Below are 26,622 nucleotides of genomic sequence, written 5' to 3'. Positions count from 1 at the left end.
AACACAGAACATAGGAAACTTATATGGAATGCAATATCTGCCCTATTTAATCTACCAAACAACAACTTTGGCTGAAGAGGACACCACACAGACGTGATAATAAAACGTCAGAAGCTATAAAACAGTTTCCCGACACAGAAGAAACGAATGCTGCAGTTTTTGCTGAAAAAGCAATAGTCTTCAGCACTGTAGTCTTTTGAAGAAAAATTAATTACATTTACGTAATATCTGTGTATTAGAAAGTCGAGTGACGTGTACGAAAATGGTAATCATTAGACGTGTCGAGAAAAGTGGCAGTCATAATAAGAACAGGCAGCAGCATAAGTACCTACATGCTTCTTATACATGAAACAATGTGTTTACGTTATACTGCTTTCAGCGGAGTAAGCTACAGTTATTCAGTATACGAAAGTATTTCTTAACTGAATAAGCTGTTCACTGGATCAGCGAGATTTGGCTCTTTTTGCATTTATTTCACGATCATTCATGTCTTAGTTAAGAAGAAATACAATCAAAATCAAACATTAATTTCTCAAAGTTAGGGGGTGTTTATCTTGGTCAGACTGTGGAGCTACTGTGTTGCAACAAAACAATCGGAGAATAGTAAATAACTCGTGGCGGAAATAATAATCTTGCAGCAAAGGCCATTAAATGTTTGCTGCCAGTCGTCTACATCGATTATATTTTTTAAAAAATTCGTATGATTATATCATCATCAGAAATAAGACAGACAATAAATAAGTGGATTACCGATTTGAAAACAACTACGTCTTTATCCAGTATATTTAGAGAAATGGTCCTCCAGTTTTATCCAGTTACTGTCGTTTCGCCACTTATGAAGAAAAAACGTTCGATAATCGAAACTATTTTGAACATGGCTTCATTCTCACTAACACATAGTTACGTCCACGTATGTTACCATGTTTTGTTAGTTTGCTATGAGTGACGTTAACCAGATTTACCTGAAATTTCTCACCCTCGTCAACGTTTCACCCTGCATTCAACACGAAACATTTTCTTGGAGACGTACATGATATTGCGTTGTACTTATTGTTCCACGGCTTGCGCGTCTCTACATATTCCGAATAGCCTCAACAGAGACAGAGTATCTCATGTCTCGGAACAACGTATTCTTTATGCATAAATAGAGATGCCGATGAGGTGGATTACGAATGGAACTCTATATCAAATAAGCAGTAGTGGATCAACAGCTATTTAGACGGCGTTTGCTTATAGGACGTAGGTCCCACAATTCTCTTGCCTGACTACATTCAATGGTACTATGTTTCAACCTAACCACTCTTTATGTCAATATACTTTTCACACCTCTATGCCTTTCAAAAAATAATCTTATACTGTGTCGGCAAAATGTCCCATTACAGCAGCTTTCACTTGATCATCATCAAATTTCTTCTTCGAAGAAATGGCTCAAATGGCTCTGGGCACTATGGGACTTGACATCCGAGGCCATCAGTCCGCTAGAACTTAGAACTACTTAAACCTAACTAACGTAAAGACATCACACACATCCATGCCTGAGGCAGGATTTTAACCTACGACCGTAGCGGTCGCGCGATTCCAGACTGAAGAGCCTACAACCGTTCGGCCACAACAGACGGCCTTCTTCGAAGAACTTTCTTTAGTTTGGAGAAGAGGAGTAGTCACTGTTGGCTAGATCTGGACTACAGGTGGGTGGTCAGTCTCGTAGAAGCCACATTCCTTCACTGCAGCCTTCGCAACTGCCCCTGTGCGCACTGGCGCAGTGCCGTGGAGAAGACGAATACCATGTCACGACCTTCATCACCCCTGTAGTATGTTGGACTCGTGTTATTTGTGCAGAAGTGAAGCATAGTACTGTGTGTTCACAGTGGTATACCTTTCTTTGAAATGAACTATAAGAATTCCTTCGGAATCACAGAAGATGTTCCATGACCTTCTTTGTGGACTGAGTAGCCTTCGCCTTTCTTTGAGGAGCATCATCTGGTTTATGCCATTCAAGAGATTCTCTTTTGGACAGAGGATCATAATAAAGAACCATAGATTGATCCCCTGTAACATACATTCCAGAACTTCTTTCTGGTTGCCACGGCACAGCTCCAAAAACTCGGCGCACGAGTCACGCACCGTTCCTTCTGCACTGCAAAGAGAAGTCTGGGCACCCAACTTGCACTAACCTTTTTCATGTGAAAATGACCATGCACGACCCGGAAAACGCTTGTTTTAGATAACTCTAACCTTGCTGCAATGTCCTTAACTTTCAACCGCCTGTCGCTCAGAACTTCACTTACAGAAATAGCTATAGCTTTCTCAGTCACCATCTCAGCTGGCCGACCAACAGGTGGTCATCAGCAACCTTTTTTTTTATTATATGTCGACTCTCCCCCCCCCCCCCCCCCTCCCAGGTGCAGGGGGGCGGGCTGGCAGCAGTGTAATACACCGCTCTGTAGCCTACAGATAAAGTTAAAAACATAATGAGGAGACATAACAATAAAAAGAGGTGATAAAACGGTGACTGCTTAAAACTGGTACATGGCGAAAAAGTTGTGAAGAAAACATAAAAAACAAAAAGGTCAGTGATGCTGATTAAAAACACTTAGGAAATAGCCAGGCACAATTAAAAAACATGACGACAGTCTGGTTCTGCATGCAGCACTTTCAAAAGGGGACGCACAACACTGAACACTCACGGAAAATACTGCACTATAGAGAACAAAGGGATATGGGCATCGGGGGGGGGGGGGGGGGTGCAGACAGATGGGGAGGGGGCGGGGGCGATCACCAAGTCTCTCTCTGCCTAGACGAAACTGTTTAGACCATTCCTTCACTGTGAAGTATGAAGGGGAAGCATCACCATAATACCATCCAAGTGGACTGTGATTTCAGCCAGTGGAAACCCGAGGAACTTTATCCCTGCACGGTACTCGATTTTATCCATTGCAGCGCCGCAGCAAGCAACGCCTTGCTGAAACGAGTGTCACCGTACGCCTGAGGCTAGCAGCGGGCTGCAGTTTGTGCGAGCATCTACTGGCAGATGTCGCTAGCTCCCCTTCGCGCTCGTATTCGAGGCCAGGCCGGAAACTTATAGAGCCTAATTCTAGGTGGGCTTCAATACTTGTATTACCCATAACTGCCAGTAGACTACACTATTACATACACGTAAGACGGTTCTTCTTTAAAATACTTTGAGCAGCACATGAGCCCATAATAACCCTGAAAATTAATTTTATATGTGCATGGCAAATACAAGCTCTGCAACTTTGCTTCCGCCGTTTTTGCCCGGTTACTCATGTCTCATTCAAAGTATTTTTCATCGCTGGCCACTACTTTCTCTCACCTTTCGGACAGTGTACGAATCCCGCTTCGAAAAAATTGTTCATCTTTTGAAGCGATCCACAGATCGATCCAATTTGTGATTTCTTCATGAGATCGGAAGTGTTGGTCAGCGAGGCCATGCACCATTGATCTAAACAGGTGATGGTCAGTGAGAGCAATGTCTGGCGAATATGGCGGATGGAGTAGGACTTCCCATTTTAACGTTTCCAAGTACGTTTTGACCTCTTTTGCAATGTGAGGTCGATCGTTGTCGTGCTGGAAAATCACTTTATCGAGTCTCTCGCTGAATTGCGGCCGTTTGTCTTTTAATCCTCTGCTCAAACGCATGAACTGCGTTTGATAACGAGCACCTGTGATTGTTTCACTTGGTTCTAACACCTCATAGTACACGATGCCGAGCTGGTCCCACCAAATGCAGAGCATGATCTTCGAGCCGTGAATATTCGGTTTGGCCGTCGACGTGGAAGCATTGCCGGGATATCCCACTGATTTGCGTTTAGGGTTATCATAATTAACCATTTTCGTCTCCGGTCACAATACGATGCAGAAATTCCTTCCGTTTTTGCCTCTGAAGCAACTGTTCACAGACACACAAACGCCATTCAACGTCTCTCGGTTTCAGCCCACACGGGACCCACGATCCATCTTTCTGAATCATGCCCATAGCCTTGAGACGTTTTGAAATGGCTTACTGTGTCACTCCCACTAATCGTGCCAATTCTTCTTGAGTTTGACGCGAGTCTTCACTCAGCAATGTCGCCAATTCTGCATCCTCGAAAACATTCTCTCTTCCACCACTATGCCGGTCTACGACATTAAAACCCACCGTTCTTGAAGCGTTGAAACCACTCACAACACGTTCTGTCGCTAATAGCGTCCTTACCATAAGTACTTGAGAGCATTCGATGATACTCAACCGCTGTTTTCTTCATACTGAAACAAAACAGTAACACCTCCGCAAATGACGAGAATTAGGCTCGTAAACTGACATTTTCAATCAAGAACGACTTTATGATGCAGACACAAATCGACTTATGATTGAATGATGTTGTGTTGACCGTGGTCCAAGCCGACTGCCTGGCGTCTGCGATCGCTAAGCTTAGCAGACGTTACTCAGTCCAACTCCGCATAAAACCGTAGGAGTGACAGGCCTGACTCAGACCCCGTCTTTTAGTTTCCCAGTTCCGAACGCATCGAGACTGGGATGACAGGTGCGCTGTTGCATGGACCCGGATGGTGAAGGAAATGGCGGAGCAAGAGTGGTTGATCTCGACCATCCAAAGTAGACGGTGATGACAATAAAAAGAAAGGAAACAGAAATAAATACTAAAACACTATCTAATTCAACACGCATAAATGATTTTGGTGATTGGCCGAGTGTTGGGCATTTAAAAGGTATTAAATGATCCTTGCCCGACCTGGTCCTGCCGATAGCCCACAGATATTCACACGTGTAAGGCAGGCATGACCCTAGGGAGAAACAAGCACTTTCCTTCTCGTGGTGTATACGTTTATCACAAATAGTGCTGCCCTGTTTGGGGTAAAATTGTACACTTTGATTTGAAACTTTGGGTCGGATAATGTAATAATTACTTAAACGGAATATTGGATGTCCATTATTTTCTGCCAACTACTGTGAAAACTTTCCGAGGCAAATTATCTCATTCAAAGTGCTTTATCAGTATTACTGGATTTTACAAAATCGATATCTCATCTGCACGGTTTGTCATATGAGCGATTCGATATATTGTATTATCAGTGAACGACGCCAGTATTCGGTGTCATTCTCCGGATTGCTTCTGAATTTTTGCTTGCATCCAGAATATAGAACATTAATTTCTGTTTTCAATTCCTCTACAGTATTCACTTACAACTTCCGGGCTGATAGGCCGTGGTCGAAGTATAAAACTCTCCCCTGACGTTTCGTCTCCGACTGCGGGAGACATCCTCGGAGGTACAGCGGCGAACTGTTAAGAGAACTCGAGGAAGCGCTGATTATGTAGGCAGTACAGAGGGCGCCACTGTCGATCACGTGGCGTCGGCTATGAGATTGTCTCAGGTAATGCCAACATTCTCGATTGAAAGTAATCGATCGTCACGCTTGCGGTGCAACGCTGACATCCAAGGATGTCTCCCGCAGTCGGAGACGAAACGTCAGGGGAGAGTTTTATGCTTCGACCACGACCTATCAGCCAGGAAGTTTTAAGTGAAGACAATACTGGCCGTGAAAGCTTACACTGTATGATCCCCTACAGTAGTTCGTGTTTTTCCAAGCAATTATGTAATTATTCTATCTGCTTCCTTCCGGTCGTTACTGAGAACGTCAAGGATTCCTGTGTTTTTCCGCGCCAAGGTCATATCTATAGACTTGTTAGATAGTTGGACATGAACTACTGGTTCTAAAACTGCTGAGCACTTGGTTATTGTTTGTAAAGCTAAGATCAACACTGGTTTGGCTGAATGTAATTGATACACAGACACTCTCGTTGCATAATATCCGTCTGCAGAAATTTTTTTTCCAGCTCCCAGGATGTTGAGAAAATAGTCTGGTGGTTTCATATTTCTCAGGCCATCTCATCTTATACATTCGTGACAAATTCGAAGCATATTTCCAGCGTGTAGTTGATTCTCTAAAAATGTTTATAGTGTCTTTTACAATGGCAACAATATTCCTAATTTTCGGCACTGTGTTTGTATCGTAACCCATTTTGTAAACCTTCGTCGCCAATTTTGTAAAGGCCTCGTCGCTACTGCTGTGGAGGTCGAGCTTGTGAGTTGGTAAAACGGCTTCTGGTGCAGTACACCGCTAAGACAATTTCGCCCTGCCACTAGTGAGCTACGTGCCAGGGCCAGGTAGCAGAATACGTTCTACAACACCCTAACAAATTAGAAACGAAGTGACACAATTAAAGTTGAAAAGGTTGATTTATGTTTGTGACTTGTTGAACAATGAAGTCGGCAACACTGCTTGTAATATAACACAAAGAAGACCCTCAATGGCTAAATGCAAATAATTGTAGGTAAACCTCACAGTACATAGCAAATCCAATTACAACAACAGTCTTGGTTCAAATGGCTCTGAGCACTACGGGACTTAACATCTGAGGTCATCAGTCCCCTAGAACTTAGAACTAGTTAAACCTAAGCATTCGAACCTGCGACCATAGCAGTCGCGCGGTTACGGACTGAAGCGCCTAGAACAGCATGGCCACCGCGGCCGGCAACAGCACGCTGTTCGCTAAGAGTTCACTAAACGACGTTCCCTGACCAAGTCAGGACTGGACGATGATCTATAACCAACTGGGCGAGAGCTGCTCTTTTGTCTTTCGATTAGCCTTCCATCCGTTGCCGTCCGGTCATTGGCGGACTGTACTCGGCCGGCAACTGGCCGAGGCGAAGTCGATATCTTCGTCTTCAGCGTCGCAAGAGGCGAGTCTGTACGGCACCGGCACGGCTCGCATCTTCGCGCCTGTGGTGATTCTGCCCTGACTGTGTCTTGTTCAGACGACACAGCAAGCCACAAGATTGAGTTTGTGGCTTGACCGAAGAAAGTGTGAGGATCGATAATGTTCTGTCTTAAAATAGCTTGTACACCGCTCTCTCTGCCCGCCATTGTAGAACATCCATCGAAGCAAAATCCTACACAGTCTCCAGCGTTGCACAGTTAATGTTCCCCCATGGTGGACGCCACAGGTTCCTTGAAATTAGGCTGGATTCCCAGTTCGAAGTGTGCCTCGTGTCGAATCGCGACCAGCACAAAAAGTCTTGCACCATTCCACAACGGCACATTCTCCATTCTCTGGTGGATGTCTACTGGTGTTCGTCCTTCAGCAGTCACGAACAGAATAACAAAAGGTTGGTGCTTTTGGACACATTTGGTAATAACGTCGTCGTATTTCAGGTTTCCTCATTTACAACACGAGTGTCGGGAAGACACGAATGTCACACTAACCCCTTACCAACATGTTGGTGCTTGTATACTCTCACCCGAGTCGCGCGATGTTGCATATACGCTGCAGCAGCTCCTCAAACGGAAACTTTTTAAGTGACCCTTACACTACATGACTATCCGGACATCTGGCTGAAAATGACTTACAAGTTTGTGGCGCCCTCCATCGGTAATGCTGGAATTCAGTATGGTGTTGGCCCACCCTTAGCCTTGATGACAGCTTCCACTCTCACAGGCATACGTTCAATCAGGTGCTGGAAGGCTTCTTGGGGAATGGCAACCCATTTTTCACGGAGTGCTGCACTGAGGAAAGGTATCGATGTCGGTCGGTAAGACCTGGTACGAAATGGCTTTCCAAAACATCCCAAAGCTGTTCTATAGAATTCAGGTGAGGACTCTGTGCAGGCCGGTCCATTACAGGGATGTTATTGTCGTGTAACCACTCCGCCACATGCCACGCATTATGAACAGGTGCTCGGTGGTGTTGAAAGATGCAATCGCCATTCCCAAATTGCTCTTCACCAGTGGGAAACAAGAAGCTGCTTAAAACATCAATATAGGCCTGTGCTGTGGTAGTGCCATTCAAAACAACAAAGGGTGCAAGCCTCCTCCGTAAAACACACGACCATACCATAACACCACCACATTCAAATTTTAACGTTGCGCTACACACGCTGGCAGATCAAGTTCACTGCGCATTCGCCATACCCACACCCTGCCTTCGGATCGCCACATTGTGTAGTGTGATTCGTCACTCCACACAACGTTTTTCCACTGTTCAATCGTCCAATGTTTACGCTCCTTACACCAAGCGAGACTACGTTTGGCATTTACCGGCGTGATGTGTGACTTATGAGCAGCCGCTCGACCACGAAATGCGTTTTCTCACCTCCCACCTAACTGCCATAGTACTTGCAGTGAATCCTGATGCAGTTTGAAATTTCTGTGTGGGTCTGGATAGATGTCTGCCTATAACACATTACGACCCTCTTCAACTGTCGGCGGTCTGTTAGTCAACAGACGAGGTCGGCCTGTACGCTTTTGTGCTATACTTGTCCCTCCACGTTTCCACTTCACTATCACATCGGAAACAGTGGATCTGTGGATGTTTAGTATTGTGGTGGAAATATCGCATACAGACGTATGACACAAGTGACACCCATACACCTGACTGCGATCAAAGTCCGTGAGTTCCGCTTTCTGTTCTCTCACAATGTCTAATGACTACTGAGGTCGCTGATGTGGAGTACCTGGCAGTAGGTGGCAGCACAATGCCCCTAACATGAAAAAGTATGTTTTTGGGGGTGTCAGGATACTATTAAAAACATTCGTGGTAAGGTCTTATAGTACCAAACTACTTAGGTCATCGGTTCCTAAGACTACATACTACTTAAACTAACTTACGCTATGGACAACACACATACCAATGCCCGAGTGCGGACTCGAACCACCGACGGGGGTAGCCGCACGGACCGTGACAATGCGCGCAGACAACGCGCAGTATTCTTTTGATCACATAGCGTGTATAATAATTTTCCGCGCAATAACAATGGCTATGCCACTGATGACAGTGCCTCTAAATCAGAGTTATTAAACACGGTTTTCAGAAACTCGTTCACCAAATGGGGCGAAGTAAATCTTCGAGAATTCGAATCCAGAACACCTGCCAACATGAGTTTCTTAGAGGTAGATATCATCAGTGTAGTGAAGCATCTTGAATCACTTAATAAAGGCAAGGTATCCGGTCCAAATTGCATACCAGTCGGATTCCTTTCAGCAACAGTTCCGCATCTAACAATGATACACAAACGCTCGCTCATTGAAAAATCTGTACCTAAGGACTGGAAAGTCGTACAATTCGCATCGAGAAAGGAAACATGAGTAATCCGTTGAATAACAGACCCCTATCACTAACGTCCATTTGCAGTAGGCTTTTGGAACGTACTCTGTGTTCAAACATAATGAATTATGTCGAAGAAAACGATTTACTGACTAATAGCACGGATTCAGGAAACATCGTTCTTGTGAAACACAACTAGCTCTCTGTTCTCATGAAGTAATGAGTGCTGTCGACAGGGGTTGTTAAACTGATTCCGTATTTTTATATTTCCAGAAGGCTTTCGGCACCGTTCCTCACAAGTGTCTTCTAATCAACTCGCGTGCCTATGAAGTATCGTGTCAGTTGTGCGGCTGGATTCGTGTGTTCCTGTTGGGCAAGTCACAGTTCATAATAACTGATGTAAAATCATCTAGTAAAATAGAAGTAATGCATGGTGTTTCCCAAGGAAGTGTTTAGGCCCTCCTAGATTGTTTGCTGAAAATACTGACATTTACCGTCTTGTAAGTCAAAAGATGACCAAAAGGAATTCGATAAAATATCTGTATGGTGCAAAAAGTGGCAGTTGAGCCTGAATAAAGAGAAGTGTGAAGTTATTCACATGAGTACTAAAAGAAATCCGCTAAATTTCGGTTACGCTATGAATCACACGAATCTAAAGGCTGTAAACTCAACTAAATTCTCGGGGATTACAGTTACGAATAACTTCAGTTGGAATGGTCATATAGATAATGCTGTGGGTAAAGCAAACTGAAGACTTCGATGTATTGGTAGAGAATGTAGAAAATGCAACAGATCGACTAAAGAGACTGCGTACACCTTGCTTGTGCGCCCTCTACTGGAGTATTGATGTGCGGTGTGTGATCCGCATCAGGTGGGACTGACGCAGGACATCGAAAACGTTCAAAGAAGGGCAGCTCGTTTTTTATTGTTGCGAAATAGGGGAGAGAGTGCAGCGCACATGATGCCCGAATTAGGATGACAGTCATTAAAAGGCGCTTTCCGTTGCGCTAGAATCTTCTCGTGAAATTTCGATCACCAACATTCTCCTCCGAATGCGAAAATATTTTGTTGGCACCCACCCACACAGCGAGAAATCATAATCATGATCAGAGCTCGCACAGTGCTCGTTTTTCCCGTGCGGTGTTGGAGAGTGGAACCGTACAGAAATAGCTCGAAGGTGGTTCGACGAACCCTCTGCCACGAACTTAATTGTGAAGTGCAGAGTAATCATGTAGATGTAGATGTAGACAAGTGGGATGTTTCTCGTTCTTGTTGATGTCGGCTAACCACAATAGAGCACATACTCTGAGACAAGAAATCAATGTGAGCTCGTAGCAGACCGTTCACTATGTTATCATTAAAACTTGTTGAGGTACGACTGGGCAAACAAATGTCGCTTATGAATAAATTTTGGTATGCTGAGTTTTCTATTTTGTCTTTGACACATATCCTAGTTCCTGGTAACACCTCTTTCCGTGAGACTACATTTAAAATCCACGTACTCAATAGGAATAAATCGTTAATAGTCCAGAACCACATGAATCATGTGTAAAGGTTGCTTTTTATGAAAATAAACAAAGGGTTTTGCAAAAGTTATTTCTTTACTACGCAAGTCTGTAACAAACAAAGGAAAAGTAAAATTTGACAGACCTTTTGCGTACATGTTTAGCTATCGGTGTAACGAACTGTCAGCTAAAAATTTAAAGTTACAGCACTGAGTCAAGCAAAAACGAATTTCGAATCTTTGGTCTTTATAAATAGCTGGTCTTTATAAATAGCTGGTCTTTATAAATGAATGGAAGAATTTGGCCATAATTTCTGTAAACATACAGGTCGAAACAGGGATACTGCAATCGACGTTGCTATTTACAAAACAGTACATTACTCGTATACATATATTATATTTTGAGCTCATGTCAAAAATCTGTACGACTAATACGTAGCTTTTAGTCATGTTCGCTACGAGATTGTTTTTCCCGCCACGTATATTTACTCTTCGATTGTTTTCCCGCCACGTATTAATTACCCTCTGTTTTCCCCCAAGGAATAACTGCTCTTTGAATGGTGTATGTGTACAAGTAGCTGTCACTTCGCAAGACTTGTATTTTTTGCTCCGCCTTCGACAGTTACATACAAGGCGAATTCGAAACTTCCAGTATTCTATAAAGGACTTCTGTAACAGAAGATTTTTTTTTCTGTTTCCACCGTCCAGCAGAAATCTACTCGGCATGAAGGTAAGAGATACTCCTCTTTTGTAGCCCAGGATGAGACTGACGTTCTATCATTAGCGGCTGTGCTTACAGGTACTTGCAAAAATTTGTCATGTTTCTGTTCATCGAGGGTGTTAAGTTTGTTGGATTTGTATTAGACATTTTTTACATGAAAAAATTATGCGGGCGCATTGTACGCATTGTCGATTGAAAGTAATCGATCGTCACGCTTGCGGTGCAAAGCTGACATCCAAGCTGTACCTCCGAGGATGTCTCCCGTAGTTGGAGACGAAACGTCAGGGGAGAGTTTTATACTTCGACCGCTGTTTCACCACAGACCAGGCAGGAGGGCGCAGAGCACGATACATTTTCTTTCTTAGGTAAGCATTTTTTTGTGTTTCATACTTTTGGAATTTTGGTTTTTGATGTTGATTATGAAATGACCTTCTTCATGTTTGAAATGTACTAACTCGATTTTTCCTCACAGCTGGTCAACTGGTGTGTGGTTGCAACATTACGGTCCCATTGAGTACATTTTCGGAGAGAGGGACATCAGTTGCACCACAGGGCAGGGTGGAGGGTGCAGTGCACGATACATTTTCTTTCTTCGGTACGCATTTTTTTGTGTTTTATACTTTTGGAATTTTGGTTTTTGATGTTGATTATAAAATGACCTTTTTCATGTTTGAAATGTACTAAATCGATTTTTCCTCACAGCAGGTCAACTGGTGTGTGGTTGCAACATTACGGTCCCATTGAGTACATTTTCGGAGAGAGGGACATCAGTTGCTCCACAGGGCAGGGTGGAGGGTGCCGTGCACGATACATTTTCTTTCTTCGGTAAGCATTTCTTTGTGTTTTATACTTTTGGAATTTTGCTTTTTGACGTTGATTATAAAACGACCTTTTTTCCTTTTTGAAATGTACTAACTCGATTTTTCCTCACAGCAGGTCAACTGGTGTGTGGTTGCAACATTACGGTCCCATTGAGTACATTTTCGGAGAGAGGGACATCAGTTGCACCACAGGGCAGGGTGGAGAGTGCCGTGCACGATACATTTTCTTTCTTCGGTAAGCATTTCTTTGTGTATTATACTTTTGGTATTTCTGTTTTTTATGTTGATTATAAAATGCCCTTTTTCATGTTTGAAATGTACTAACTCGATTTTTCCTCACAGCAGGTCAACTGGTGTGTGGTTGCAACATTACGGTCCCATTGAATACATTTTCGGAGAGAGGGACATCAGTTGCACCACAGGGCAGGGTGGAGAGTGCCGTGCACGATACATTTTCTTTCTTCGGTAAGCATTTCTTTGTGTATTATACTTTTGGTATTTCTGTTTTTTATGTTGATTATAAAATGACCTTTTTCATGTTTGAAATGTACTATTTCGATTTTTCCTCACAGCAGGTCAACTGGTGTGTGGTTGCAACATTACGGTCCCATTGAGTACATTTTCGGAGAGAGGGACATCAGTTGCTCCACAGGGTAGGGTGGAGGGTGCCATGCACGATACATTTTCTTTCTTCGGTAAGCATTTCTTTGTGTTTTATACTTTTGGAATTTTGCTTTTTGACGTTGACTATAAAACGACCTTTTTTCCTTTTTGAAATGTACTAACTCGATTTTTCCTCACAGCAGGTCCACTGGTGTGTGGTTGCAACATTACGGTCCCATTGAGTACATTTTCGGAGAGAGGGACATCAGTTGCACCACAGGGCAGGGTGGAGGTTGCAGTGCACGATACATTTTCTTTCTTCGGTACGCATTTTTTTGTGTTTTATACTTTTGGAATTTTGGTTTTTGATGTTGATTATAAAATGACCTTTTTCATGTTTGAAATGTACTAACTCGATTTTTCCTCACAGCAGGTCAACTGGTGTGTGGTTGCAACATTACGGTCCCATTGAGTACATTTTCGGAGAGAGGGACATCAGTTGCACCACAGGGCAGGGTGGAGGGTGCCGTGCACGATACATTTTCTTTCTTCGGTAAGCATTTCTTTGTGTTTTATACTTTTGGAATTTTGCTTTTTGACGTTGATTATAAAACGACCTTTTTTCCTTTTTGAAATGTACTAACTCGATTTTTCCTCACAGCAGGTCCACTGGTGTGTGGTTGCAACATTACGGTCCCATTGAGTACATTTTCAAAGAGAGGGACATCAGTTGCTCCACAGGGCTGGGTGGAGGGTGCCGTGCACGATACATTTTCTTTCTTCAGTAAGCATTTCTTTGTGTTTTATACTTTTGGAATTTTGGTTTTTGACGTTGATTATAAAATAACCTTTTTCCTTTTTGAAATGTACTAACTCGATTTTTCCTCACAGCAGGTCAACTGGTGTGTGGTTGCAACATTACGGTCCCATTGAGTACATTTTCGGAGAGAGGGACATCAGTTGCACCACAGGGCAGGGTGGAGGTTGCAGTGCACGATACATTTTCTTTCTTCGGTACGCATTTTTTTGTGTTTTATACTTTTGGAATTTTGGTTTTTGATGTTGATTATAAAATGACCTTTTTCATGTTTGAAATGTACTAACTCGATTTTTCCTCACAGCAGGTCAACTGGTGTGTGGTTGCAACATTACGGTCCCATTGAGTACATTTTCGGAGAGAGGGACATCAGTTGCACCACAGGGCAGGGTGGAGGGTGCAGTGCACGATACATTTTCTTTCTTCGGTACGCATTTTTTTGTGTTTTATACTTTTGGAATTTTGGTTTTTGATGTTGATTATAAAATGACCTTTTTCATGTTTGAAATGTACTAACTCGATTTTTCCTCACACCAGGTCAACTGGTGTGTGGTTGCAACATTACGGTCCCATTGAGTACATTTTCGGAGAGAGGGACATGAGTTGCACCACAGGGTAGGGTGGAGGGTGCCATGCACGATACATTTTCTTTCTTCGGTAAGCATTTCGTTGTGTTTTATACTTTTGGAATTTTGCTTTTTGACGTTGATTATAAAACGACCTTTTTTCCTTTTTGAAATGTACTAACTCGATTTTTCCTCACAGCAGGTCCATTGGTGTGTGGTTGCAACGTTACGGTCCCATTGAATACATTTTCGGAGAGAGGGACATGAGTTGCACCACGGGGCAGGGTGGAGGGTTTCATGCACAATACATTTTCTTTCTTCGGTAAGCATTTCTTTGTGTTTTATACTTTTGGAATTTTGGTTTTTGACGTTGATTATAAAATGACCTTTTTTCCTGTTTGAAATGTACTAACTCGATTTTTCCTCACAGCAGGTCAACTGGTGTGTGGTTGCAACATTACGGTCCCATTGAATACATTTTCGGAGAGAGGGACATCAGTTGCACCACAGGGCAGGGTGGAGGGTGCCGTGCACGATACATTTTCTTTCTTCGGTAAGCGTTTTTATGTGTTTTATACTTTTGGAATTTTGGTTGTTGACGTTGATTTCATGTTCTAAATGTACTAACTGGATTATTCCTCACAGCAGGTCAACTGGTGTGTGGTTGCAACATTACAAACCCCTTTGAGTACATTTTCGGAGAGAGGGACATCAGTTGCACCACAGGGCAGGGTGGAGAGTGCCGTGCACGATACATTTTCTTTCTTCGGTAAGCATTTCTTTGTGTATTATACTTTTGGTATTTCTGTTTTTTATGTTGATTATAAAATGACCTTTTTCATGTTTGAAATGTACTAACTCGATTTTTCCTCACAGCAGGTCAACTGGTGTGTGGTTGCAACATTACGGTCCCATTGAATACATTTTCGGAGAGAGGGACATCAGTTGCACCACAGGGCAGGATGGAGGGTGCCGTGCACAATACATTTTCTTTCTTCGGTAAGCATTTCTTTGTGTTTTATACTTTTGGAATTTTGGTTTTTGACGTTGATTACAAAATGACCTTTTTCATGTTTGAAATGTACTAACTCGATTTTTCCTCACAGCAGGTCAACTGGTGTGTGGTTGCAACATTACGGTCCCATTGAGTACATTTTCGGAGAGAGGGACATCAGTTGCACCACAGGGCAGGGTGGAGAGTGCCGTGCACGATACATTTTCTTTCTTCGGTAAGCATTTCTTTGTGTATTATACTTTTGGTATTTCTGTTTTTTATGTTGATTATAAAATGACCTTTTTCATGTTTGAAATGTACTAACTCGATTTTTCCTCACAGCAGGTCAACTGGTGTGTGGTTGCAACATTACGGTCCCATTGAATACATTTTCGGAGAGAGGGACATCAGTTGCACCACAGGGCAGGGTGGAGGGTGCCGTGCACGATACATTTTCTTTCTTCGGTAAGCGTTTTTATGTGTTTTATACTTTTGGAATTTTGGTTGTTGACGTTGATTTCATGTTCTAAATGTACTAACTGGATTATTCCTCACAGCAGGTCAACTGGTGTGTGGTTGCAACATTACGGTCCCAATGAGTACATTTTCGGAGAGAGGGACATCAGTTGCACCACAGGGCAGGGTGGAGGGTGCCGTGCACGATACATTTTCTTTCTTCGGTAAGCATTTTTTTGTGTTTTATACTTTTGGAATTTTGGTTTTTGACGTTGATTGTAAAATGACCTTTTTCCTGTTTGAAATGTACTAACTCGTTTTTCCTCACAGCAGGTCAACTGGTGTGTGGTTGCAACATTACGGTCCCAATGAGTACATTTTCGGAGAGAGGGACATCAGTTGCACCACAGGGCAGGGTGGAGGGTGCCGTGCACGATACATTTTCTTTCTTCGGTAAGCATTTCTTTGTGTTTTATACTTTTGGAATTTTGTTTTTTGACGTTGATTGTAAAATGACCTTTTTTCCTTTTTGAAATGTACTAACTCGATTTTTCCTCACAGCAGGTCAACTGGTATGTGGTTGCAACATTACGGTCCCATTGAGTACATTTTCGGAGAGAGGGACATCAGTTGCACCACAGGGCAGGGTGGAGAGTGCCGTGCACGATACATTTTCTTTCTTCGGTAAGCATTTCTTTGTGTATTATACTTTTGGTATTTCTGTTTTTTATGTTGATTATAAAATGACATTTTTCATGTTTGAAATGTACTAACTCGATTTTTCCTCACAGCAGGTCAACTGGTGTGTGGTTGCAACATTACGGTCCCATTGAATACATTTTCGGAGAGAGGGACATCAGTTGCACCACAGGGCAGGGTGGAGGGTGCCGTGCACGATACATTTTCTTTCTTCGGTAAGCGTTTTTATGTGTTTTATACTTTTGGAATTTTGGTTGTTGACGTTGATTTCATGTTCTAAATGTACTAACTGGATTATTCCTCACAGCAGGTCAACTGGTGTGTGGTTGCAACATTACAGTCCCAATGAGTACATTTTCGGAGAGAGGGACATCAGTTGCACCACAGGGCAGGGTGGAGGGTGCTGTGCACGATACATTTTCTTTCTTCGGTAAGCATTTTTTTGTGTTTTATACTTTTGGAATTTTGGTTTTTGACATTGATTATAAAATGACCTTTTTCCTGTTTGAAATGTACTAACTCGTTTTTCCTCACAGCAGGTCAACTGGTGTGTGGTTGCAACATTACGGTCCCATTGAATACATTTTCGGAGAGAGGGTCATCAGTTGCACCACAGGGCAGGGTGGAGGGTGCCGTGCATGTTACATTTTCTTTCTTCGGTAAGCATTTTTCTGTGTTTTATACTTTTGGACTTTTGGTTTTTGAACTTGATTATAAAATGACCTTTTTCCTGTTAGAAATGTACTAACTCGATTTTCCCTCACAGCAGGGTAACTGGTGTGTGGTTGCAACATTACGGTCCCATTGAGTACATTTTCGGCGAGAGTGACATCAGTTGCACCACAGGGCAGGGTGGAGGGTGCCGTGCACAATACATTTTCTTTCTTCGATATGCATTTTTTTGTGTTTTATACTTTTGGAATTTTGGTTTTTGACGTTGATTATAAAATGACCCTTTTCATGTTTGAAATGTACTAACTCGATTTTTCCTCACAGCAGGTCAACTGGTGTGTGGTTGCAACATTACGGTCCCATTGAGTACATTTTCGGCGAGAGGGACATCAGTTGCACCACAGGGCAGGGTGGAGGGTTTCGTGCACGATACATTTTCTTTCTTCGGTAAGCATTTCTTTGTGTTTTATACTTTTTGAATTTTGGTTTTTGATGTTGGTTTTAAAATGACCTTTTTCCTGTTTGAAACGTACTAACTCGATTTTTCCTCAGAGCAGGTCATCTTGTGTGTGGTTGCAACATTACGGTCCCATTGAGTACATTTTCGGAGAGAGGGACATCAGTTGCACCACAGGGCAGGGTGGAGGGTGCCGTGCACGATACATTTTCTTTCTTCGGTAAGCATTTCTTTGTGTTTTATACTTTTGGAATTTTGCTTTTTGACGTTGATTATAAAATGACCTTTTTTCCTTTTTGAAATGTACTAACTCGATTCTTCCTCACAGCAGGTCAACGGGTGTGTGGTTGCAACATTACGGTCCCATTGAATACATTTTCGGAGAGAGGGACATGAGTTGCACCACAGGGCAGGGTGGAGGGTTTCGTGCACAATACATTTTCTTTCGTCGGTAAGCATTTCTTTGTGTTTTATACTTTTGGAATTTTGCTTTTTGACGTTGATTATAAAATGACCTTTCTTCCTTTTTGAAATGTACTAACTCGATTCTTCCTCACAGCAGGTCAACTGGTGTGTGGTTGCAACATTACGGTCCCATTGAATACATTTTCGGAGAGAGGGACATGAGTTGCACCACAGGGCAGGGTGGAGGGTTTCGTGCACGATACATTTTCTTTCTTCGGTAAGCATTTCTTTGTGTTTTATAGTTTTGGAATTTTGTTTTTTGACGTTGATTATAAAATGACCTTTTTCCTGTTTGAAATGTACTAACTCGATTTTTCCTCACAGCAGGTCAACTGGTGTGTGGCTGCAACATTACGGTCCCATTGAGTACATTTTCGGAGAGAGGGACATCAGTTGCTCCACAGGGTAGGGTGGAGGGTGCCATGCACGATACATTTTCTTTCTTCGGTAAGCATTTCTTTGTGTTTTATACTTTTGGAATTTTGCTTTTTGACGTTGATTATAAAACGACCTTTTTTCCTTTTTGAAATGTACTAACTCGATTTTTCCTCACAGCAGGTCCACTGGTGTGTGGTTGCAACATTACGGTCCCATTGAGTACATTTTCGGAGAGAGGGACATCAGTTGCTCCACAGGGCAGGGTGGAGGGTGCCGTGCACGATACATTTTCTTTCTTCGGTAAGCATTTCTTTGTGTTTTACACTTTTGGAATTTTGCTTTTTGACGTTGATTATAAAACGACCTTTTTTCCTTTTTGAAATGTACTAACTCGATTTTTCCTCACAGCAGGTCCACTGGTGTGTGGTTGCAACATTATGGTCCCATTGAGTACATTTTCGGAGAGAGGGACATCAGTTGCTCCACAGGGCTGGGTGGAGGGTGCCGTGCACGATACATTTTCTTTCTTCGGTAAGCATTTCTTTGTGTTTTATACTTTTGGAATTTTGCTTTTTGACGTTGAATATAAAATGACCTTTTTCATGTTTGAAATGTACTAACTCGATTTTTCCTCACAGCAGGTCAACTGGTGTGTGGTTGCAACATTACGGTCCCATTGAGTACATTTTCGGAGTGAGGGACATCAGTTGCACCACAGGGCAGTGTGGAGGGTGCAGTGCACGATACATTTTCTTTCTTCGGTACGCATTTGTTTGTGTTTTATACTTTTGGAATTTTTGTTTTTGATGTTGATTATAAAATGACCTTTTTCATGTTTGAAATGTACTAACTTGATTTTTCCTCACAGCAGGTCAACTGGTGTGTGGTTGCAACATTACGGTCCCATTGAGTACATTTTCGGAGAGAGGGACATCAGTTGCACCACAGGGCAGGGTAGAGGGTGCAGTGCACGATACATTTTCTTTCTTCGGTACGCATTTATTTGTGTTTTATACTTTTGGAATTTTGGTTTTTGATGTTGATTATAAAATGACCTTTTTCATCTTTGAAATGTACTAACTCGATTTTTCCTCACAGCAGGTCAACTGGTGTGTGGTTGCAACATTACGGTCCCATTGAGTAAATTTTCGGAGAGAGGGACATCAGTTGCACCACAGGGCAGGGTGGAGGGTTCAGTGCACGATACATTTTCTTTCTTCGGTACGCATTTTTTTGTGTTTTATACTTTTGGAATTTTGGTTTTTGATGTTGATTATAAAATAACCTTTTTCATGTTTGAAATGTACTATCTCGATTTTTCCTCACAGCAGGTCAACTGGTGTGTGGTTGCAACATTACGGTCCCATTGAGTACATTTTCGGAGAGAGGGACATCAGTTGCACCACAGGGCAGGGTGGAGGGTGCAGTGCACGATACATTTTCTTTCTTCGGTACGCATTTTTTTGTGTTTTATACTTTTGGAATTTTGGTTTTTGATGTTGATTATAAAATGACCTTTTTCATGTTTGAAATGTACTAACTCGATTTTTCCTCACAGCAGGTCAACTGGTGTGTGGTTGCAACATTACGGTCCCATTGAGTACATTTTCGGAGAGAGGGACATCAGTTGCACCACAGGGCAGGGTGGAGGGTGCAGTGCACGATACATTTTCTTTCTTCGGTACGCATTTTTTTGTGTTTTATACTTTTGGAATTTTGGTTTTTGATGTTGATTATAAAATGACCTTTTTCATGTTTGAAATGTACTAACTCGATTTTCCCTCACAGCAGGTCAACTGGTGTGTGGTTGCAACATTACGGTCCCATTGAGTACATTGTCGGAGAGAGGGACATCAGTTGCTCCACAGGGTAGGGTGGAGGGTGCCATGCACGATACATTTTCTTTCTTCGGTAAGCATTTCTTTGTGTTTTATACTTTTGGAATTTTGCTTTTTGACGTTGATTATAAAACGACCTTTTTTCCTTTTTGAAATGTACTAACTCGATTTTTCCTCACAGCAGGTCCACTGGTGTGTGGTTGCAACATTACGGTCCCATTGAATACATTTTCGGAGAGAGGGACATGAGTTGCACCACGGGGCAGGGTGGAGGGTTTCATGCACAATACATTTTCTTTCTTCGGTAAGCATTTCTTTGTGTTTTGTACTTTTGGAATTTTGGTTTTTGACGTTGATTATAAAATGACCTTTCTTCCTGTTTGAAATGTACTAACTCGATTTTTCCTCACAGCAGGTCAACTGGTGTGTGGTTGCAACATTACGGTAACATTGAATACATTTTCGGAGAGAGGGACATCAGCTGCACCACAGGGCAGGATGGAGGGTGCCGTGCACAATACATTTTCTTTCTTCGGTAAGCATTTCTTTGTGTTTTATACTTTTGGAATTTTGGATTTTGACGTTGATTACAAAATGACCTTTTACATGTTTGAAAAGTACTAACTCGATTTTTCCTCACAGCAGGTCAACTGGTGTGTGGTTGCAACATTACGGTCCCATTGAGTACATTTTCGGAGAGAGGGACATCAGTTGCACCACAGGGCAGGGTGGAGGGTGCCGTGCACGATACATTTTCTTTCTTCGGTAAGCATTTCTTTGTGTTTTATACTTTTGGAATTTTGCTTTTTGACGTTGATTGTAAAATGACCTTTTTTCTTTTTTGAAGTGTACTAACTCGATTTTTCCTCACAGCAGGTCAACTGGTATGTGGTTGCAACATTACGGTCCCATTGAGTACATTTTCGGAGAGAGGGACATCAGTTGCACCACAGGGCAGGGTGGAGAGTGCCGTGCACGATACATTTTCTTTCTTCGGTAAGCATTTCTTTGTGTATTATACTTTTGGTATTTCTGTTTTTTATGTTGATTATAAAATGACCTTTTTCATGTTTGAAATGTACTAACTCAATTTTTCCTCACAGCAGGTCAACTGGTGTGTGGTTGCAACATTACGGTCCCATTGAATACATTTTCGGAGAGAGGGACATCAGTTGCACCACAGGGCAGGGTGGAGGGTGCCGTGCACGATACATTTTCTTTCTTCGGTAAGCGTTTTTTTGTGTTTTATACTTTTGGAATTTTGGTTGTTGACGTTGATTTCATGTTCTAAATGTACTAACTGGATTATTCCTCACAGCAGGTCAAATGGTGTGTGGTTGCAACATTACGGTCCCAATGAGTACATTTTCGGAGAGAGGGACATCAGTTGCACCACAGGGCAGGGTGGAGGGTACCGAGCACGATACATTTTCTTTCTTCGGTAAGCGTTTTTTTGTGTTTTATACTTTTGGAATTTTGGTTTTTTATGTTGATTATAAAATAACCTTTTTCATGTTTGAAATGTACTATCTCGATTTTTCCTCACAGCAGGTCAACTGGTGTGTGGTTGCAACATTACGGTCCCATTGAGTACATTTTCGGAGAGAGGGACATCAGTTGCACCACAGGGCAGGGTGGAGGGTGCAGTGCACGATACATTTTCTTTCTTCGGTACGCATTTTTTTGTGTTTTATACTTTTGGAATTTTGGTTTTTGATGTTGATTATAAAATGACCTTTTTCATGTTTGAAATGTACTAACTCGATTTTTCCTCACAGCAGGTCAACTGGTGTGTGGTTGCAACATTACGGTCCCATTGAGTACATTTTCGGAGAGAGGGACATCAGTTGCACCACAGGGCAGGGTGGAGGGTGCAGTGCACGATACATTTTCTTTCTTCGGTACGCATTTCTTTGTGTTTTGTACTTTTGGAATTTTGGTTTTTGACGTTGATTATAAAATGACCTTTCTTCCTGTTTGAAATGTACTAACTCGATTTTTCCTCACAGCAGGTCAACTGGTGTGTGGTTGCAACATTACGGTAACATTGAATACATTTTCGGAGAGAGGGACATCAGCTGCACCACAGGGCAGGATGGAGGGTGCCGTGCACAATACATTTTCTTTCTTCGGTAAGCATTTCTTTGTGTTTTATACTTTTGGAATTTTGGATTTTGACGTTGATTACAAAATGACCTTTTACATGTTTGAAAAGTACTAACTCGATTTTTCCTCACAGCAGGTCAACTGGTGTGTGGTTGCAACATTACGGTCCCATTGAGTACATTTTCGGAGAGAGGGACATCAGTTGCACCACAGGGCAGGGTGGAGGGTGCCGTGCACGATACATTTTCTTTCTTCGGTAAGCATTTCTTTGTGTTTTATACTTTTGGAATTTTGCTTTTTGACGTTGATTGTAAAATGACCTTTTTTCTTTTTTGAAATGTACTAACTCGATTTTTCCTCACAGCAGGTCAACTGGTATGTGGTTGCAACATTACGGTCCCATTGAGTACATTTTCGGAGAGAGGGACATCAGTTGCACCACAGGGCAGGGTGGAGAGTGCCGTGCACGATACATTTTCTTTCTTCGGTAAGCATTTCTTTGTGTATTATACTTTTGGTATTTCTGTTTTTTATGTTGATTATAAAATGACCTTTTTCATGTTTGAAATGTACTAACTCAATTTTTCCTCACAGCAGGTCAACTGGTGTGTGGTTGCAACATTACGGTCCCATTGAATACATTTTCGGAGAGAGGGACATCAGTTGCACCACAGGGCAGGGTGGAGGGTGCCGTGCACGATACATTTTCTTTCTTCGGTAAGCGTTTTTTTGTGTTTTATACTTTTGGAATTTTGGTTGTTGACGTTGATTTCATGTTCTAAATGTACTAACTGGATTATTCCTCACAGCAGGTCAAATGGTGTGTGGTTGCAACATTACGGTCCCAATGAGTACATTTTCGGAGAGAGGGACATCAGTTGCACCACAGGGCAGGGTGGAGGGTACCGAGCACGATACATTTTCTTTCTTCGGTAAGCGTTTTTTTGTGTTTTATACTTTTGGAATTTTGGTTGTTGACGTTGATTTCATGTTCTAAATGTACTAACTGGATTATTCCTCACAGCAGGTCAAATGGTGTGTGGTTGCAACATTACGGTCCCAATGAGTACATTTTCGGAGAGGGGGACATCAGTTGCACCACAGGGCAGGGTGGAGGGTGCCGTGCACGATACATTTTCTTTCTTCGGTAAGCATTTTTTTGTGTTTTATACTTTTGGAATTTTGGTTTTTGACATTGATTATAAAATGACCATTTTCCTGTTTGAAATGTACTAACTCGATTTTTCCTCACAGCAGGTCAACTGGTGTGTGGTTGCAACATTACAGTCCCATTGAATACATTTTCGGAGAGAGGGTGATCAGTTGCACCACAGGGCAGGGTGGAGGGTGCAGTGCATGTTACATTTTTTTTCTTCGGTAAGCATTTTTCTGTGTTTTATACTTTTGGACTTTTGGTTTTTGAACTTGATTATAAAATGACCTTTTTCCTGTTAGAAATGTACTAACTCGATTTTCCCTCACAGCAGGGTAACTGGTGTGTGGTTGCAACATTACGGTCCCATTGAGTACATATTCGGCGAGAGTGACATCAGTTGCACCACAGGGCAGGGTGGAGGGTGCCGTGCACGATACATTTTCTTTCTTCGATATGCATTTTTTTGTGTTTTATACTTTTGGAATTTTGGTTTTTGACGTTGATTATAAAATGACCCTTTTCATGTTTGAAATGTACTAACTCGATTTTTCCTCACAGCAGGTCAACTGGTGTGTGGTTGCAACATTACGGTCCCATTGAGTACATTTTCGGCGAGAGGGACATCAGTTGCACCACAGGGCAGGGTGGAGGGTTTCGTGCACGATACATTTTCTTCTTCGGTAAGCATTTCTTTGTGTTTTATACTTTTTGAATTTTGCTTTTTGACGTTGATTTTAAAATGACCTTTTTACTGTTTGAAATGTACTAACTCGATTTTTCCTCACAGCAGGTCAACTTGTGTGTGGTTGCAACATTACGGTCCCATTGAGTACATTTTCGGAGAGAGGGACATCAGTTGCACCACAGGGCAGGGTGGAGGGTGCCGTGCATGATACATTTTCTTTCTTCGGTAAGCATTTCTTTGTGTTTTATACTTTTGGAATTTTGCTTTTTGACGTTGATTATAAAATGACCGTTTTTCCTTTTTGAAATGTACTAACTCGATTCTTCCTCACAGCAGGTCAACTGGTGTGTGGTTGCAACATTACGGTCCCATTGAATACATTTTCGGAGAGAGAGACATGAGTTGCACCACAGGGCAGGGTGGAGGGTTTCATGCACAATACATTTTCTTTCTTCGGTAAGCATTTCTTTGTGTTTTATACTTTTGGAATTTTGGTTTTTGACGTTGATTTTAAAATGACCTTTTTCCTGTTTGAAACGTACTAACTCGATTTTTCCTCACAGCAGGTCAACTTGTGTGTGGTTGCAACATTACGGTCCCATTGAGTACATTTTCGGAGAGAGGAACATCAGTTGCACCACAGGGCAGGGTGGAGGGTGCCGTGCACGATACATTTTCTTTCTTCGGTAAGCATTTCTTTGTGTTTTATACTTTTGGAATTTTGGTTTTTGACGTTGATTATAAAATGACCTTTTTTCCTTTTTGAAATGTACTAACTCGATTCTTCCTCACAGCAGAACAACTGGTGTGTGGTTGCAACATTACGGTCCCGTTGAATACATTTTCGGAGAGAGGGACATGAGTTGCACCACAGGGCAGGGTGGAGGGTTTCGTGCACGATACATTTTCTTTCTTCGGTAAGCATTTCTTTGTGTTTTATACTTTTGGAATTTTGGTTTTTGACGTTGATTTTAAAATGACCTTTTTCCTGTTTGAAACGTACTAACTCGATTTTTCCTCACAGCAGGTCAACTTGTGTGTGGTTGCAACATTACGGTCCCATCGAGTACATTTTCGGAGAGAGGGAAATCAGTTGCACCACAGGGCAGGGTGGAGGGTGCCGTGCACGATACATTTTCTTTCTTCGGTAAGCATTTCTTTGTGTTTTATACTTTTGGAATTTTGCTTTTTGACGTTGATTATAAAATGACCTTTTTTCCTTTTTGAAATGTACTAACTCGATTCTTCCTCACAGCAGGTCAACTGGTGTGTGGTTGCAACATTACGGTCCCATGGAATACATTTTCGGAGAGAGGGACATGAGTTGCACCACAGGGCAGGTTGGAGGGTTTCGTGCACAATACATTTTCTTTCTTCGGTAAGCATTTCTTTGTGTTTTATACTTTTGGAATTTTGCTTTTTGACGTTGATTTTAAAATGACCTTTTTCCTGTTTGAAACGTACTAACTCGATTTTTCCTCACAGCAGGTCAACTTGTGTGTGGTTGCAACATTACGGTCCCATTGAGTACATTTTCGGAGAGAGGGACATCAGTTGCACCACAGGGCAGGGTGGAGGGTGCCGTGCACGATACATTTTCTTTCTTCGGTAAGCATTTCTTTGTGTTTTATACTTTTGGAATTTTGCTTTTTGACGTTGATTATAAAATGACCTTTTTTCCTTTTTGAAATGTACTAACTCGATTCTTCCTCACAGCAGGTCAACTGGTGTGTGGTTGCAACATTACGGTCCCATTGAATACATTTTCGGAGAGAGGGACATGAGTTGCACCACAGGGCAGGGTGGAGGGTTTCGTGCACAATACATTTTCTTTCTTCGGTAAGCATTTCTTTGTGTTTTATACTTTTGGAATTTTGCTTTTTGACGTTGATTATAAAATGACCTTTTTTCCTTTTTGAAATGTACTAACTCGATTCTTCCTCACAGCAGGTCAACTGGTGTGTGGTAGCAACATTACGGTCCCATTGAATACATTTTCGGAGAGAGGGACATGAGTTGCACCACAGGGCAGGGTGGAGGGTTTCGTGCACAATACATTTTCTTTCTTCGGTAAGCATTTCTTTGTGTTTTATACTTTTGGAATTTTGGTTTTTGACGTTGATTATAAAATGACCTTTTTTCCTTTTTGAAATGTACTAACTCGATTCTTCCTCACAGCAGGTCAACTGGTGTGTGGTTGCAACATTACGGTCCCATTGAGTACTATTTCGGAGACAGGGTCATCAGCTGCACCAGAGGGCAGGTTGGAGGGTGCCGTGCACGATACATTTTCTATCTTCGGTAAGCATTTCTTTGTGTTTTATACTTTTGGAATTTTGGATTTTGACGTTGATTACAAAATGACCTTTTTCGTGTTTGAAATGTACTAACTCGATTTTTCCTCACAGCAGGTCGACTGGTGTGTGGTTGCAACATTACGGTCCCATTGAGCACATTTTCGGAGAGAGGGACATCAGTTGCACCACAGGACAGGGTGGAGGGTGCTGTGCACGATACATTTTCTTTCTTCGGTAAGCATTTCTTTGTGTTTTATACTTTTGG

The sequence above is a fragment of the Schistocerca serialis genome, chromosome 7 (assembly GCF_023864345.2).
Source record: "Schistocerca serialis cubense isolate TAMUIC-IGC-003099 chromosome 7, iqSchSeri2.2, whole genome shotgun sequence".
NCBI lineage: Eukaryota > Metazoa > Arthropoda > Insecta > Orthoptera > Acrididae > Schistocerca > Schistocerca serialis.
This window is presented reverse-complemented; position numbering follows the sequence as displayed.